This window comes from Schistocerca americana, chromosome 2, assembly GCF_021461395.2.
Source record: "Schistocerca americana isolate TAMUIC-IGC-003095 chromosome 2, iqSchAmer2.1, whole genome shotgun sequence".
Taxonomy (NCBI): Eukaryota; Metazoa; Arthropoda; class Insecta; order Orthoptera; family Acrididae; genus Schistocerca; species Schistocerca americana.
In genome coordinates this window covers 1,013,461,487-1,013,477,928 of record NC_060120.1, presented here as the reverse complement: position 1 = coordinate 1,013,477,928, position 16,442 = coordinate 1,013,461,487, and positions in this window count along the sequence as shown.

Below are 16,442 nucleotides of genomic sequence, written 5' to 3'. Positions count from 1 at the left end.
AATAGTGTAGTTCCTGACACAAATGATACGAATGCTGATCAAAAATAGTCCTTCAAATTAGAGTTTTAAATGAGGCAGGGAGAAATCTGAAGTAAAGTGTTCGCCACTAAAATTTTTTAATCATTACAGTCCATCGATTTCTTCGACATAGCCTTCTACTGGAACTTCAGGACCACTACCTACATGGTGACAATTATTGAAAGATATGAAAAAATTTAATTAATTACAAACTACGGCTTGCACGCAGTTTGTTCAACATGTAAACTGCACTACAGATATTCGAAATTAGGCTATGACATGTTCGATATGCCTGCCGTTATTAGCGATGATGTGGTACAGACGAATAGCGAAATATTGCATGACCCGCTGAGGTGTCGGAACATCGATGCTCTCGATGGGCTCCTGAATGGCTGTTTTCAGCTCAGCAATGGTTTTGGGGTTATTGCTGTACATCTCGTCGTTAATATAGCCCCAAACAAAGCAGTCGCATGTGTTCAGGTCTGGAGAATATGGCGGCCAATCAGGCCCATGCCAGAGGCCTCTGGGTACCCCAGAGACAGAATGCGGTCCCGAAAATGCTCTTCCAGGACATCAAACACTCTCCGGCTTCAATTGGCTCAGCTCCGTCTTCCATCAACCACATCTTGTCAAAATCAGGGTCACTTTGGATAATGGGGATGAAATCATCTTACAAAACCTTCACGTACCGTTCGGTAGTCACCATGCCATCATGGAATATCGCATCGGTTATTCCGTGATTGGACATTGCACACCACACAGTCACCTGTTGAGAGTGAAAAGACTTCTCGATCGCGAAAAGCGGATTCTCAGTCCCCCAAATGCGCCAAGCTTGCTTATTGACGACCCCATTCAAATGAAAGTGGGCTTCGCCGCCAAATCAAACCATACTAATTCCCACAATGCACCTCGGCCAACCGTGCAGTTTCATCGTCCTAACACAAGCAGTTCAGGAGTTATGACGATTTTAATTCATGTAGTTCCATAATTGTCACCATGTATGTAAGGAAACTCGGAAATCGAGGAACAAGATATGGAAAGCTCCAATTGTTCCCAATAATGGAAGACCGTACGAAATATCGACGCTGCAGACTTCCGTAGTTTCCTCAGAGTTCTGTTTCGAACACCTTCGCCAGTGCGAATATTAAACGTGGCTGTGGCAGTTATTTGGTGAATTTTTATTCAGTTCATTGCGGTTTGTCATGGCTGATGGTGGTGGTATGCGACAAATTATCCATTTTCTTCAAGCGTGAAGCAGAAAACTGTGGATCTATCGCTGATGTTGCCAGATCTCAGGAACAGATTGCAGAAGCCTGTGGCGTCAGCCTGAAAACTGCTCAACGGATTGCTAGTGAACGTAATTTATCTTTCTAGATCAGTGAAAGCCCAGTTTTCAGATCGCCAGGGAAACATCACCGTCGTGAGAGGCCTGTCACGAATTTAGACGATTTCGAGAAAAATGTTCTAAGACGGGTTGTCCTCTATGTATAAGACAGGAGAATTTCCAACTCCCAAAAAATTACATTGAAAATGTGTAAAAATATACATTTTAAAGGCAGTGTTACGTCAGTGCAAAGTATACCGAAAAACATTGGTTTCAAATACGTAAATACAAATAACGGAAGAAAATTCTCGTGGAACGCTGTGATATCGCTGCTTCACGGGCAAAGTTTTTAAGAAGTATTCTTGAAATCAGAAAATCTGGCAATCAGAACTTTTTTTTACTTCGACGAAAACTGCGTAAACCAGAATCGTACAAGGAAAGAGCGGTGGAAACTGAATGATGGTTCTGGTGGCTGTAAAGTACTAGCTGGCAAAGGTGGACGAATAACTGCGCTTCACGCTGGTTCTGCTTCCACGTTCATTCCAGAAAGAGAATTAGTTTTCCGTGCAAAAAAAAAAAAAAAAAAAAAAAAAAAAAAAAAAAAAAAAAAAAAAGCAATTCAGGGAATTATCATTCTGAAATGAACTCCGAGACATTTGCATTTTGCATTACGGTTTAGCAAACAGTTTCTCTCTTACTTGCCTGCCATTGTTACGGACAGTGCGAGTTCCACTCAGTAGTTGTTGACAAGACTCCGACATAACAAGCGAAAAGAAAAAAAAAAAGCCGACATCATGTTGAGGCTTGCAAGTAATAAGATACAGCACAGAGCCATCCATACTCGGGCTGAATTGTTGAAATTCATAGGGTAAAAACTGATGAAATAATTCTATTGCACAGGAACATGGACACAGAATTTTGCTTTTGCCACCACATCGTTGGCAGTACAATCCGATAGAGCTCATATCGGCACAAGTGAATGAACGACCTTTAAAATTGCTGACACAAAGATTTTTGCACGAAGCACTTGACAGCATAACTTCTTCAGAATGGACTGAATGTGTTCGGCACGCAGAACGGCTGCACGAGGAGGAACGAGGAAGGGAATTTTAATTGATAGTTGTCCTGATACCCACTGTCATCACTCTAATACCAGACGAGTCAGGCACCGAGACGGATTGTAGCGATGTACACTCCTGGAAATGGAAAAAAGAACACATTGACACCGGTGTGTCAGACCCACCATACTTGCTCCGGACACTGCGAGAGGGCTGTACAAGCAATGATCACACGCACGGCACAGCGGACACACCAGGAACCGCGGTGTTGGCCGTCGAATGGCGCTAGCTGCGCAGCATTTGTGCACCGCCGCCGTCAGTGTCAGCCAGTTTGCCGTGGCATACGGAGCTCCATCGCAGTCTTTAACACTGGTAGCATGCCGCGACAGCGTGGACGTGAATCGTATATGCAGTTGACGGACTTTGAGCGAGGGCGTATAGTGGGCATGCGGGAGGCCGGGTGGACGTACCGCCGAATTGCTCAACACGTGGGGCGTGAGGTCTCCACAGTACTCCGATGTTGTCGCCAGTGGTCGACGGAAGGTGCACGTGCCCGTCGACCTGGGACCGGACCGCAGCGACGCACGGATGCACGCCAAGACCGTAGGATCCTACGCAGTGCCGTAGGGGACCGCACCGCCACTTCCCAGCAAATTAGGGACACTGTTGCTCCTGGGGTATCGGCGAGGACCATTCGCAACCGTCTCCATGAATCTGGGCTACGGTCCCGCACACCGTTAGGCTGTCTTCCGCTCACGCCCCAACATCGTGCAGCCCGCCTCCAGTGGTGTCGCGACAGGCGTGAATGCAGGGACGAATGGAGACGTGTCGTCTTCAGCGATGAGAGTCGCTTCTGCCTTGGTGCCAATGATGGTCGTATGCGTGTTTGGCGCCGTGCAGGTGAGCGCCACAATCAGGACTGCATACGACCGAGGCACACAGGGCCAACACCCGGCATCATGGTGTGGGGAGCGATCTCCTACACTGGCCGTACACCACTGGTGATCGTCGAGGGGACACTGAATAGTGCACGGTACATCCAAACCGTCATCGAACCCATCGTTCTACCATTCCTAGACCGGCAAGGGAACTTGTTGTTCCAACAGGACAATGCACGTCCGCATGTATCCCGTGCCACCCAACGTGCTCTAGAAGGTGTAAGTCAACTACCCTGGCCAGCAAGATCTCCGGATCTGTCCCCCATTGAGCATGTTTGAGACTGGATGAAGCGTCGTCTCACGCGGTCTGCACGTCCAGCACGAACGCTGGTCCAACTGAGGCGCCAGGTGGAAATGGCATGGCAAGCCGTTCCACAGGACTACATCCAGCATCTCTACGATCGTCTCCATGGGAGAATAGCAGCCTGCATTGCTGCGAAAGGTGGATATACACTGTACTAGTGCCGACATTGTGCATGCTCTGTTGCCTGTGTCTATGTGCCTGTGGTTCTGTCAGTGTGATCATGTGATGTATCTGACCCCAGGAATGTGTCAATAAAGTTTCCCCTTCCTGGGACAATGAATTCACGGCGTTCTTATTTCAATTTCCAGGAGTGTAGATGACGACTGTCGCAGCCATTGAAAACAACGAAAGGTGAGCAACGCATACAGTATTCACTTTGCCTTTTCTATTTCTATAACTAATCTTTCGCAGTTTTTTTATCCATACTTCGCAAGCCACCTGACGGTGTGTGGCGGAGGGTACCTTGAGTACCTCAATCGGTTTCTCCCTTGTATTCCAGTCTCGTATTGTTCGTGGAACGAAGGATTGTCGGTATGCTTCTGTGTGGGCTCTAATCTCTGATTTTATCCTCGTGGCCTCTTCGCGAGATATACGTAGGAGGGAGCAATATACTGCTTGACTCTTCGGTGAAGGTATGTTCTCGAAACTTTAACAAAAGCCCGTACCGAGCTACTGAGCGTCTCTCCTGCAGTCTTCCACTGGAATTTATCTATCATCTCCGTAACGTTTTTGCGATTACTAAATGATCCTGTAACAAAGCGTGCTGCTCTCCGTTGGATCTTCTGTAGCTCTTCTATCAACCATATCTGGTACGGATCCCACACTGCTGAGCAGTATTCAAGCAGTGGGTGAACAAGCGTACTGTAACCTACTTCCCTTGATTTCGGATTGCATTTCCTTAGGATTCTTCCAATGAATCTCAGTCTGGCATCTGCTTTACCGACGATCAACTTTATATGATCATTCCATTTTAAATCACTCCTAGTGCGTACTCCTAGATAATTTATGGAATTAACTGCTTCCAGCTGCTCACCTGCTATTTTGTAGCTAAATGATGAGGGATCTATCTTTCTATGTATTCGCATCACATTACACTTGTCTACATTGAGATTCAATTGTCATTCCCTGCACCATGCGTCAATTCGCTGCAGATCCTCCTGCATTTAAGTACAATTTTCCATTGTTACAACCTCTCGATACACCACAGCATCATCTGCAAAATCAGTGAACTTCCGATGTCATCCACAAGGTCATTTATCTATATTGTGAATAGCAACGGTCCTATGACACTCCCCTGCGGCACACCTGAAATCACTCTTACTTCAGAAGACTTCTCTCCGTTGAGAATGACATGCTGCGTTCTGTTATCTAGGAACTCTTCAATCCAATCACACATTTGGTCTGATAGTCCATACGCTATTACTTTGTTCATTAAAGGACTGTGGGGACCTGTATCGAACGCCTTGCGGAAGTCAAGAAACACGGCATCTACCTGTGAACCAGGGTCTATGGCCCTCTGTGTCTCGTGGACAAATAGCGCGATCTGGGTTTCACGCGACCGTCTTTTTCGAAAGCCATGCTGATTCCTACAGAGTAGATTTCTAGTCTCCAGAAAAGTCATTATACTCGAACATAATATGTGTTCCAAAATTCTACAACTGATCGACGTTAGAGATATAGGTCTATAGTTCTGCACATCTGCTCGACGTCCCTTCTTGAAAACGGGGATGACCTGTGCCCTTTTCGAATCCATTGGAACGCTATGCTCTTCTAGAGACCTACGGTACACCGCTACAAGAAGGGGGGCAAGTTCCTTCTCGTACTCTATGTAAAATCGAACTGGTATCCCATCAGGTGCAGCTGCCTTTCCTCTTTTGAGCGATTTTAATTGTTTCTCTATCCCTCTGTCATCTATTTCGATATCTACCATTTTGTCATCTGTGCGACAGTCTAGAGAAGGAACTACAGTGCAGTCTTCCTATGTGAAACAGCTTTGGAAAAAGACATTTAGTATTTCGGCCTTTAGTCTGTCATCCTCTGTTTCAGTACCATTTTGGTCACAGAGTGTCTGGACATTTTGTTTTGATCCACCTACCGCTTTGACATAAGACCAAAATTTCTTAGGATTTTCTGCCAAATCAGTACATAGAACTTTACTTTCGAATTCGTTGAACGCCTCTCGCATAGCCCTCCTCACACCACATTTCGCTTCGCGTAATTTTTATTTGTCTGCAAGGCTTTGGCTATGTTTATGTATGCTGTGAAGTTCCCTTTGCTCCCGCAGCAGTTTTCTAACTCGGTTGTTGTACCACGGTGGCTCTTTTCCCTCTCTTACGATCTTGCTTGGCACATACTCATCTAACGTATATTGTACGATGGTTTTGAACTTTGTTCACTGATCCTCAACACTATCTGTACTTGAGACAAAACTTTTGTGTTGAGCCGTCAGGTACTCTGTAATCTGCTTTTTGTCACTTTTGCTAAACAGAAAAATCTTCCTACCTTTTTTAATACTGCTATTTACGGCTGAAACCATCGATGCAGTAACCGCTTTATGATCGCTGATTCCCTTTTCTGCGTTAACTGTTTCAAATAGTTCGGGTCTGTTTGTCACCAGAAGGTCTAATATGTTACCGCCACGAGTCGGTTCTCTGTTTAACTGCTCAAGGTAGTTTTCAGATAAAGCACTTTAAAAAATTTCACTGGGTTCTTTGTCCCTGCCACCCGTTATGAACGTTTGAGTCTCCCAGTCTATATCCGGCAAATTAAAATATCCACCCAAAACTATAACATGGTGGGCAAATCTACTCGAAATATTTTCCAAATTATCCTTCAGGTGCTCAGCCACAACAGCTGCTGAGCCAGGGGGCCTATAGAGACACCCAATTACTATGTCTGAGCCTGCTTTAACCGTGACCTTCACCCAAATTATTTCACGTTTCGGATCTCCGTCAATTTCCTGCACTTCTGATCGCTATAAACACGCCTCCCCCTTCACTGTCCAGCCTGTCTCTGGGGTATACATTCCAGTCTGAGTTTAGGATAGTTTTACCGGTAATATTGAGCTATATTCTGTCTTTTGCGACAGTAATGAAAGTTTTATTTGTACCAGACATGTTTTGCTTTATTATGAAGCAGCTTCTGTGGACAGTATTTTGGTTTCTACATTACCGAGGCACTTGATTACCTGTCGTAGTGTTCTACAACGCTGCGGTGTTAACATCGTATTCAACGTTTGCCTCCACTGGTCTATAATTTAGCAACTAATAGCTGTTTGTGTGTATCTGACACACACAAAGAAGTTCGGTTTCTAACACCTTGCACGCATCTCGTGGTCGTGCAGTAGCGTTGTCGCTTCCCACGCCCGGGTTCCCGGGTTCGATTCTCGGCGGGGTCAGGGATTTTCTCTGCCTCGTGATGACTGGGTGTTGTGTGCTGTCCTTAGGTTAGTTAGGTTTAATTAGTTCTAAGTTCTAGGCGACTGATGACCTCAGCAGTTGAGTCGCATAGTGCTCAGAGCCATTTGAACCATTTTTTTTTCTAACACTTTGTATTTCACTGACACTCAATAAACTTTAGTTTTTTTGAGTCCATAATTCACTTTGTGTACTTTGTCAACTTTGTCTTGGTCGAGGTGCTTTAAAATAAAGCGCAATGCGTCGAGTCCAAATAAAACATTTATCACGGCCGCAAAATTCCTGTGTAATGTACAGCATTCTTGTGGTACTAAAAATTATTCCCCCCAGAATCCTACATAATATGGAATTTGTGGTAGACTGTGTCCATGTTGACAGTAATTACGCACTGCACACGGGAGCAATTACCTCGGTGTTTTATGAAAATAATTATCTTTTCAAAATGGTTCAAATGGCTCTGAGCACATAGCCGGCACGGTAGCTCAGCGCGTTCGGTAAGAGGGTTAGCAGCCCTCTGTAATAAAAAAACTGAGTTAATTGATCAACAACGAACTTAAACGGATGTTTTATGACGTCCGCCCCGAGCAGATGCAACGAACAAAAGCGAACAAAATGAAATTAAAAAAAAAATAAGGCGGTAGCGTCTTTGATTCATAATCAAAACGTCTTCGGTCCCGGGTTCGATCCCCGCCACTGCCTAAATTTTGATAAATAATCAGCATTGGCGGCCGAAGACTTCTGGCATAAGAAATCAGCCTCATTCTCCCAACGGCCTTGTCAAAGAGGGCAGAGGAGCAGATAGAGGTTCAGGGCACTCTCTTATCCTAGGGGTGGGAAATTGCCCCTAAAGGCGGAAGAATCAGCAATGGTCAACGACATGAGGATGCAGAAGGCAATGGAAACCACTGCATTAAAGACACGTAACGTGTATCCACAGGACATGTGGCCTGTAATTCAAGAAGTGTCATGATGATCTCTCCATTGGCAAAAGATTCCGAAATAGTCCCCCATTCGGATCTCCGGGAGGGGACTGCCAAGGGGGAGGTTACCATGAGAAGAAGATTGAATAATCAACGAAGGGATAACGTTCTACGAGTCGGGGCGTGGAATGTCAGAAGCTTGAGCGTGGTAGGGAAACTAGAAAATCTGAAAAGGGAAATGTAAAGGCTCAATCTAGATATAGTAGGGGTCAGTGAAGTGAAGTGGAAGGAAGACAAGGATTTCTGGTCAGATGAGTATCGGGTAATATCAACAGCAGCAGAAAATGGTATAACAGGTGTAGGATTCGTTATGAATAGGAAGGTAGGGCAGAGGGTGTGTTACTGTGAACAGTTCAGTGACCGGGTTGTTCTAATCAGAATCGACAGCAGACCAACAGCGACAACCATAGTTCAGGTATACATGCCGACTAATCAGAATCGACAGCAGACCAACAGCGACAACCATAGTTCAGGTATACATGCCGACGTCGCAAGCTGAAGATGAACAGATAGAGAAAGTGTATGAGGATATTGAAAGGGTAATGCAGTATGTAAAGGGGGACGAAAATCTAGTAGTCATGGGCGACTGGAATGCAGTTGTAGGGGAAGGAGTAGAAGAAAAGGTTACAGGAGAATATGGACTTGGGACAAGGAATGAAAGAGGAGAAAGACTAATTGAGTTCTGTAACAAGTTTCAGCTAGTAATAGCGAATACCCTGTTCAAGAATCACAAGAGGAGGAGGTATACTTGGAAACGACCGGGAGATACGGGAAGATTTCAATTAGATTACATCATGGTAAGACAGAGATTCCGAAATCAGATACTGGATTACAAGGCGTACCCAGGAGCAGATATAGACTCAGATCACAATATACTAGTGATGAAGAGTAGGCTGAGGTTCAAGACATTAGTCAGGAAGAATCAATACGCAAAGAAGTGGGATACGGAAGTACTAAGGAATGACGAGATACGTTTGAAGTTCTCTAACGCTATAGATACAGCAGTAGGGAATAGCGCAGTAGGCAGTACAGCTGAAGAGGAATGGACATCTCTAAAAAGGGCCATCACAGATGTTGGGAACGAAAACATAGGTACAAAGAAGGTAGCTGCGAAGAAACCATGGGTAACAGAAGAAATACTTCAGTTGATTGATGAAAGGAGGAAGTACAAACATGTTCCGGGATAATCAGGAATACAGAAATACAAGTCGCTGAGGAATGAAATAAATAGGAAGTGCGGGGAAGCTAAGACGAAATGGCTGCAGGAAAAATGTGAAGACATCGAAAAAGATATGATTGTCGGAAGGACAGACTTAGCATACAGGAAAGTCAAAACAACCTTTGGTGACAATAAAAGCAACGGTGGTAACTTTAAGAGTGCAACGGGAATTCCACTGTTAAATGCAGAGGAGAGAGCAGATAGGTGGAAAGAATACATTGAAAGCCTCTATGAGGGTGAAGATTTGTCTGATGTGATAGAAGAAGAAACAGGAGTCGATTTAGAAGATATAGGGGATCCAGTATTAGAATCGGAATTTAAAAGAGCTTTGGAGGACTTACGGTCAAATAAGGCAGAAGGGATAGATAACATTCCATCAGAATTTCTAAAATCATTGGGGGAAGTGGCGACAAAACGACTATTCACGTTGGTGTGTAGAACATATGAATGTGGCGATATACCATCTGACTTTCGGAAAAGCATCATCCACACAATTCCGAAGACGGCAAGAGCTGACAAGTGCGAGAATTATCGCACAATCAGCTTAACAGCTCATGCATCGAAGCTGCTTACAAGAATAATATACAGAAGAATGGAAAAGAAAATTGAGAATGCGCTAGGTGACGATCAGTTTGGCTTTAGGAAAAGTAAAGGGACGAGAGAGGCAATTCTGACGTTACGGCTAATAATGGAAGCAAGGCTAAAGAACAATCAACACACGTTCGTAGGATTTGTCGACCTGGAAAAAGCGTTCGACAATATAAAATGGTGCAAGCTGTTCGAGATTCTGAAAAAAGTAGGGGTAAGCTATAGGGAGAGACGGGTCATATACAATATGTACAACAACCAAGAGGGAATAATAAGAGTGGACGATCAAGAACGAAGTGCTCGTACTAAGAAGGGTGTAAGACAAGGCTGTAGCCATTCGCCCCTACTCTTCAATCTGCACATCGAGGAAGCAATGATGGAAATAAAAGAAAGGTTCAGGAGTGGAATTAAAATACAAGGTGAAAGGATACCAATGATACGATTCGCTGATGACATTGCTATCCTGAGTGAAAGTGAAGAAGAATTAAATGAAACTTCCTGGCAGATTAAAACTGTGTGCCCGACCGAGACTCGAACTCGGGACCTTTGCCTTTCGCGGGCAAGCGCTCTACCATCTGAGCTACCGAAGCACGACTCACGCCCGGTACTCACAGCTGTACTTCTGCCAGTCTTCTTCGAGTCTCGGTCGGGCACACAATTTTAATCTGCCAGAAAGTTTCATATCAGCGCACACTCCGCTGCAGAGTGAAAATCTCATTCAAGAATTAAATGATCTGCTGAATGGAATGAACAGTCTAATGAGTACACAGCATGGTTTGAGAGTAAATCGGAGAAAGACGAAGGTAATGAGAAGTAGTAGAAATGAGAACAGCGAGAAACTTAACATCAGGATTGATGGTCACGAAGTCAATGAAGTTAAGGAATTCTGCTACCTAGGCAGTAAAATAACCAATGACGGACGGAGCAAGGAGGACATCAAAAGCAGACTCGCTATGGCAAAAAAGGCATTTCTGGCCAAGAGAAGTCTACCAATATCAAATACCGGCCTTAATTTGAGGAAGAAATTTCTGAGGATGTACGTCTGGAGTACAGCATTGTATGGTAGTGAAACATGGACTGTGGGAAAACCGGAACAGAAGAGAATCGAAGCATTTGAGATGTGGTGCTATAGACGAATGTTGAAAATTAGGTGGACTGATAAGGTAAGGAATGAGGAGGTTCTACGCAGAATCGGAGAGGAAAGGAATATGTGGAAAACACTGATAAGGAGAAGGGACAGGCTGATAGGACATCTGCGAAGACATGAGGGAATGACTTCCATGGTACTAGAGGGAGCTGTAGAGGGCAAAAACTGTAGTGGAAGACAGAGACTTTTTTTTTTAAAAAAATCTTTTTTTACCATCAACAATAATTATACATCCAACCCACCTCCTTATTTGATTAGTGGGTCCTACTTGCTACTGTTAGTTACAATTAGCAGCTAATTCTATTTTATATTAAGTTGTGAGCTACAGCTATAGGTTAGTTTGAATGGGCAGTTATACAATTTATTCTAATCTCTAAGTTTTTAGCTAAACCTACATTCTACTTCCTGCAGCGTCACAGGTGTGTCAGCAATATACAAACCTACTGTTATTGCCTTGCCCATCGAACTAATCCCGATGGGCGTGCCCCTGACACTGGGTTGGCCAGGTTGTAAATCGCTGCAGGTTCCTAAATCTAAATTTCTAATCTAATTCCTACTAACTAGTTCTAATCTACGTCATCTCCAGTGTATTGTCAATTTCGGGTTTGTCATATTCCCCAACCCCCCTAATCCCGCGTGTGGCGGACTCCAGACTGAGGGTCGGCCTATCAACGCGCAGGCGGAATGGGAGTAGGGAGTATGGGTCATAATCGGTGCTATTTACTCTTGTTCCCTCATGTATTCCCTTAACACCTTCTGTGATACCTCGTTGGCAAGTCTATTTATTATATGGAAGGTGTCTTCTTGTCTTATTAAGTTGTAAGTGTCATGGTCAGGTAGTTGGTCCCGTAATGTAGAGGCAACATCATTGAAGAGGGGGCACTCGTAAATCACATGATCGGGAGTGCCCTCCGGTTCACCACATTCACACGCAGGTGTGGCCCTTTTCCCAAACCGGCATAGGTATGCCGGGTAGGGTCCATGTCCAGTGAGAAAATGGATTAGCCCTCTGGTGGGTGCAAAGTACTTCATTTTTAGCCGTTCCCTAATACTTGGTATCATCTCATGTGTCCTTCGCACTGTTCCATCCGCATCCCACAGTTCTTGCCATAATTGTACTCCTCTTTGCCGAATCTCACCCTTGTCCCTTGCCCCAATACCTAAGATCTCCTCTATTTTTGTTATATTTCCCTTTTTAATCCAGAACCATGCAGCTTGCTCCCTAATTTTGATGTCCAGGGGGCAAAGCCCCATTATGACTAGTAGTGCTCCCCCTGGTGTTGTTCTATAAGCACCTACCGATCTAAGAATCATGCTCCTTTGAACCCTTCTCACTGTCATGGCGGGCACCACCCTCGTGAGCCTGTGTGCCCAGACCCCCGAGCCGTAACCCACTATCGATGTTAATATACTGTTGTGATAAAGTTTTATAAGATGTGGTGGAAGGTGAAATCTTCTGTGTCCTATGGATATGAGGTTATTCAGTGTTTGTAGGGCTTTCTGGGTTACGGTTTCAATGTGTTTCCCAAAGTTCCACTTCTCATCAATGATGATGCCCAAGTATCGTGCGTCACGTCTCCGAAGAACCGGCGAGCGGTTGATTCGTACAGTCGGGTTACGGATTAGTTGTCCCTTCAATAGTAAGTAGGTGGACTTACTTGGTGACACCGTCATTTTGGTACCATAGTTGTAGCTTGTTTAAAGCACTCTCTATTTTAGGTTCAATGTCTTCGCGGCTACGGCCGCCGACCAGCAGGAGGAGGTCATCTGCATAGGCTATCACCTCTAGCACTTCTTCACTTTGTTGTAGTGTGTCTAATAAAGGCTCCATATGGATGTCCCAAAACAGGGGCCCTAGCACGGAACCCTGAGGACAACCCTTTGTTATAACTTTTCCAATTCTCTTGCTAGAGGATGATAGCCAGACCTCCCGTTCCTCACAATAGCTCCTCAGACAACCATATAGCGGCCCTGGACACTCCTTCTCCCGCAAGCAGGAGAAGAGCGAAGGCCACCACAGGTTGTCGAAGGCGCCACTGATGTCAACCATAATGCACACCACGTACTTATGTGGGGTAGAGCCACAGACCTCAGCAGCCAGGGCGATCGCATCAGATGTCGATCGCCCAGGCCTGAAGCCGAATTGCCTGTCGCTCACCCCACGCAGCACTCTATGTGCAGCCAGTCTGTCAGCAAGTAGCTTTTCTAATATTTTCCCTAGTATGTTGATTAGACAGATTGGTCTATAGGATTTTACGTTTGTAGGATCTTTATCTAGTCCTTTCCGAATGATGACTACGTTTGCGGACTTCCACACCCTTGGAATTTTTTGCTGTATCAGACACTCATTATATAAGTGAGTGAGTGGTGCAGTTAGCTGGGGAGCTAGGAACTGCACCACCTCAGCTACAATGCCGTCTGGCCCGGGAGCTTTGCCCCTTTTAAGTGATTTTATGTGGGCAGCCACCTCTTCCTCCGAGAAAGAGTAGACTGCCGTATTGTTGATGTATTCATTAAGATTGTCTCGTCTTAGTTGTTGTTGCTGAACAGATTCCCCATCCGCGCTATCGTCAGGCAGCAGGGACCGGAGGAGGACCTCAGCAGTTTCCTGCCAGGATTCCGTCATCCTGTCCCCGTGCCTGACTGTTGATAATTCCAGAGGAGAGCGGATCTTTTCTCGTACTAATTTATACGGTGTACCCCAGGGGTCCAATGCCAATTGGCTCTGGACGAAATTTTCCCAGCTTTGTATCCTAACAGCCTGGAGTTCTTTCTGAAAACGAAGTTTAGCCTCCCGATACTGCATCAGCCATCTTTGCCGTTCTGGCCAGACGACACTGCGCTGGTAATACCTTCTCAGCCTTCTAACAGACCGGCGCATATTCTCTAGTTCGGGCGACCATGGCGATGGAGAGGCTGCAATGGCCCTCCTCCTGGTTGGTACGGCAGCTTTCACCGCGTTGGTTATTGCATTAGTCAGTTCTTCTGCTCGGTCGTTTACGTCAATGTCAAAGTCTGCTTCACCCTCTGGCAGGGCAGGAATGACGCACTCCCTGGCTAGTCGTTCCCAATCGGCCCTTCTATAATTAAACTGCATCTCCCACCCCATGGCCCAGCAGGACCCCCTTCCACCTACAATGAATGTAATTAGGTTATGGTCACTTGTAGTGGCGTTTTCTTCCACTTTCCACTCTTGTATTGTGTTAATTACATTGGGGGTGGCTAAGGTTATATCAATATTCGTACCTGGTCCTCCTCCCGCCGCATAGGTTGGAGGATTACCAGGTTTGTTAGCTATCACTAGTTGTGATGCCATGATAAAGTCCTCTACTTTCTCTCCATTGGTGTCCCTTGTGCCGCTGTGCCACAGTGGGGATTTTGCATTTATGTCAGCCGTAATTATCATCCTTCGTCCCTGCAACGCCGTGGTTACTGTTGTCAGATGGTCGAGATGCGTTTCAATGTTATCTCCGTACTGAAAGTACATGTTAATTAATATGATTGATTCACGGGGAGATAGCAACTCCACGACATTGCAGTGACTATTGGTGAACTGTGATAATGTAGTCACTTTCAGGGCTTTGTTCGTTATAATTATTGCCGCTTTCGGATTATCTCCTTGGCTGATTACCTGCCACGTAGCGGCTGTAAATGTGATCTTTCCGTCCAGGGAGTACAGCTCCTGTACACAGAACACATCCAGCCTCCTCTCCTCCACTTCCCTTCGCAGCTCCTGCATTACAAGTCGACTGTTGCGTGTGTTAAGTTGGCCAATGGTAATTTTCGTCATCTACGGAAAGTATGTATGTATGTGGTCTTCCGGCCAAGTCTTGTTCCAGTCATACGTAATACGTCCATTAGCCAGAACTGACTGTTCGTAAATGTCGTTTAGGTCAAACTTTTCTCCACGTCTCTCGAACACTTTCTTTAGTAAGTCTCGCAGGGCTCCGAAGTCAGTGGGGAGATTCACTGACTTAAGCTGTATTCTGTCTACAGCCTCCATTACCGAGAAGGTGACTCTTCTTCCATATTCGTGCCCTACGCGGACCACATGTCGTAAGGCAGTGGTCAAGGTAGCCGGCTGCTCCAATCTCGCCAGTTGCATGGTGAACTCTAAGTTTGGATATATCTGAACCGGATCTATTGGCGGTAGTCTAACCACTGGGGTGTCTAGAGAGCTTGTTATTGTGCTCTCTTGCACAGGCTTTTGTACCTTCTGATTACTATCATTTGCTGAGACCTCAGGCTCAGGATGCCTTTGCCGTTGCAGATGTTTGGCCGGCTTCACTTCCCTGCTGAGAGAGGAGGGAGTAGCCATGGGGATAGTTTCTGTCTGGATACATTTATCTATTTTTGGTGGATCTGTTTGGATGCTTTTGTCAACTGTTTCAGGTATCGGATCCCTCAAAAGAGACTTTAAGAATTCTTTAAATCTACTTGCCCTAATGGCATCCCTCCTCCTTTTGCTGGGGGATTTCCGCTTTGGCATCCTGTTCTGTTTTACGTACTCAGCCATAGTCCGTTCTAGATATGAGTCTTTGCTCTAACATACGGTATGTAGGGCAATTTCGTCCTGAGGCTCCGCAGCTTTTCTTCCCTCGTCTTTTGCAAGGAATGCATACGCTTGCTGCTTTACATTCTTTACGTGTGTGACCATCTTCACCACACCTGGAGCAAGCCGACCCCCTGGTGCAATGCCTTAGAATATGATCCAGGTCTCCACAATTGTGGCAACGAGGTACCACAAGGTAGTCCCTAATATTGATGGCATGGAAGCCAATATATAGTCTGCCCATTGTCATGATTTGCTTCCACATTGGTGCTGTTACCTCGGCGACGTGATGCACAACATCACGGTCGCGAGGTCCCGTTTTAAATCTTAGCTTGAAAGAATCCTTTAATTCATTTTCAGTCATTTGATCAAAATTTTGGTCTTTTATGCTTTGGTACAATTCTTCGTTCGTCATTGTTGATGGTACATCGTATAGGATGACAGTGGGTTTCTTTTTCTCGATGGTTCACACTTGACCACCGAGTTCAGTTTGGGATTCTTTAACAATTTCTCCTTGTCTTCTTCTGTAGCCACCTCCACTATCACCGAGTTTCTACTGGGTTTTACTTTATTTATTCTAATTTTGTCTTTTGCCGGGTCAATACTTTTGGTCAGCAGTTCTTGCATCTTTTTAACGCTTGTGTCTTGTCCTGGTAGAGTTCTTAGAAAGACCGCCGTGTCTGACCGCTTGGTCACCTTGGCGATCGTTTCTTTCGTGGTTGGCTTTGGCGGTGCTTGCGCGACCACCCCAGCCCAAGTTTTTGTTGGTTGCCTTCTCAATCGATCATTTTCTTTTTCCAGCTCCTCTACGCGGCCTTCGAGCTTGGCGTGGGCGATGGCCCATGCAGCCAGCTCGTTCTTAATAATAGACAATGCCGTCTGGCTTATTTTACCATTT